The sequence below is a fragment of the Hypanus sabinus genome, chromosome 9 (assembly GCF_030144855.1).
Source record: "Hypanus sabinus isolate sHypSab1 chromosome 9, sHypSab1.hap1, whole genome shotgun sequence".
NCBI classification, from domain to species: Eukaryota; Metazoa; Chordata; class Chondrichthyes; order Myliobatiformes; family Dasyatidae; genus Hypanus; species Hypanus sabinus.
Window position 1 is genome coordinate 110,901,930 of NC_082714.1, and position 2,825 is coordinate 110,904,754.

The following is a 2,825-nucleotide window of genomic DNA, read 5'->3' on the forward strand; positions in this document are numbered from 1 at the left end:
CAATCTGACAAAATAAAATCCAATGGATCGATTACTGTCAAACAGAACCTCTATTTTCCAAAGCAGGAAACAAACTACTATTTTTTCCTTTACAGATGAGCATCTTTATAATAATCTGTCTAATAATTTGTATTTCTTATCCAGATCCAGAGCTTTTGTCCACTAGCAATGAAGGATCTTCCATCAAACAAATGGACCACTGGGGTCAGAGTGAACCAAACATGGGAGTCCTATGTCAACAGTTTAGTAAAGAACTCAAAGTTAAATTCCAGGTAGTATTTCATACAGTTTTTAAGAGAATGTTTTGTTTAATGTAATGTAGTGGTTTATATTGAAATAATTCATGTCAAGTAATAATTGCATTGATAAAGCTTAATATGAAAGATCTGTTAACAATTTTAGCCTCAGGGTTTATTTGTGAAATTTAGCTGAAGAGTGGAAATTATCACCCTTTTAACACTGGGCTGATAGTAAGAGGAATTTGTTCATATAGGATCAAAATACAGTTCACTTCTCCTCTTCCTTTTCCCCCTCCCACACCCCCTGCCCCCCCATACACAAGTAAAATTATAGAGGAAATCAGGAAAGCAAATTAGGTGTATGAAGAAGAATTCGGCAAATAAAATCTAGGAAAATGCTGAAGTGTTCTATGAATAATTGAATACATAATTGAAGGGGAAAAGAGTGGAAAGAAAATTGACTTGAATAAAAATGTGGAAAGTTCTGAGTGAAATGCTTTACAGGTAGATTGTGCCAGTACTGAGACTAGTGTCGAGAAGATTTAGGAAAATGTTGTTAAGCAATGTTCCATCTAAGGCATGTGTGCGCACGTCTTTTGCTACTAGTGTACAAAGGAATTTAAACTGTGCACAAAAGGTGGTCGCCCTTTACCTTTTTGGCATGTTATATATATTTCATCTGGCAGTCCCAAAATCCACTGGCACAGCACAGTAGATTTGTGCCATCAAAGTCAGTCCCATGGCCATTGCTGCTTGTTCTGCTACTGGTAATCCAAATGGATACACCTCCTGTGTATCTTAATGCTGTGCCATGCAAAATTGCTTTTGGGACTACCTGGTAAAGGAAGCCATTGAAATAAGTAAAAACTGGAATTCAATTGTAAACTAGGTTGGACAGCAGAAACTTGATTGGTTAAGGACTAACCAATCAGGAGGGACACACAAAGGTGAGGTATAAATACCACCAGACTAGATGTGCTTAGGCATCATCCCTGATGAAGGTGGCATAATTTTTCATTAAAACATCAGTTAAAATTGATACCCGTACCTGGCTGAAAGCCTGAGAAGATTTATTTGTCATATACATCGGGAAAACAGTAGATCCTTTTTCAAACTGAGAAACCAAGTGAGTGTCATTTAGATATGCTGATGAGAATTCAAAGACAATAGACAATAAACAATAGGTGCAGGAGTAGGCCAATCGGCCCTTTGAGCCAGCACTGCCATTCAATGTGATCATGGCTGATCATCCACAATCAGTACCCCGTTCCTGCCTTCTCCCCGTAACCCTTGACTCCACTATCTTTAAGAGCTCTATCTAACTCTTTCTTGAAAGCATCCAGGGAATTGGTCTCCACTACCTTTTGAAAAGCAATCTGTTGGAAGGAAGATTTATTAGTCTTGCCAGAATTTACAAAGAATAAGTAAATACCAAAGACAGGAAGGAGAAAAATGACTAAGCAACCTAAATATGTTCATCATCTTGTTGAACTTTGTCTGTTGTGTAATTGAGCAACAAATTCTGTGTTGTATGCAATGATTTGTGAATAAAATGCCTATCTGGATATTTTGTGAACTAGCTGTGTAATTTTATAAGTTTTGTTTGACCATTTCAGACAACTCATAAAAAGATTGATACTACTACATGCTGTCAATAGTACATGAGAAATAAGACTCATTGATGTATATTTTCTTTCTTTTAAACAATAAAAAACAAACTGGAGTTTATTATCCTTAGAATAGCTTCACATATACTTCCATTAAAAAAATTTAGTGCGCACATGTTGTTGTCATTGAGCAAAAAAAATTGCACAGTACAAGACTTTTATGCACACATTATGGCCACTGGGTAAAAAGTTGCACAGCATGAAATTTTTGTGCACACTGGTCATTATAAATTAGAGGAAATGTTAGGATTGGTGAATTATAGCTATGAGCAGATACTGCCCAGGTGGTGGCTATTTTCCTTGGAACAATGGAGACTGAAAGTAGATTTTAATGAGTTGTATGGAATTATGAATGATCTAAACAGAAGGGACCTACTTCCCAAGACATTGAGATCAATAACTAGAAAGCGTTGATTAAATTTATTTATGAATGAATTGAGGGAAGTTAACAATTTTCAATCAGCAAGTTATGGGGGTCTAGAATTTTCTGTCTGGAAACGGAGGAGGCAGAGATCCTCAATAAATTAAACAGTATATTGATGAGCACTTGAAAAGCTATAATGTGCAGGGCTATTGAGTAAGAGGATAGGAATCTGAAGGCTACTTTTGTCTATTATGGGCACAAGGCTGCGATGGTCTTCTGTGCTGTAAATTTCTATAATTCTAACCCCAATCTTTTTATCCATTGTTCTTTAGAAAAGTGCATTTAAAACCACAGTCTTCGATGATTTGGCCAGAGGGTTTTCACCTATTGGTGTTTTCTTTCTTAGCAATTTGGTTGGTCCTTGGGCCTATTTCTTCTACCCCCCTGTCATGCTGAAAATCCAGGAGTATTGCCAAAGCATCTACGTAGATGGATCTCTTGGAGCCAGGAACACAGACATTAAATGCTCCCATAAAACTCAAAATCCCAGAGCCC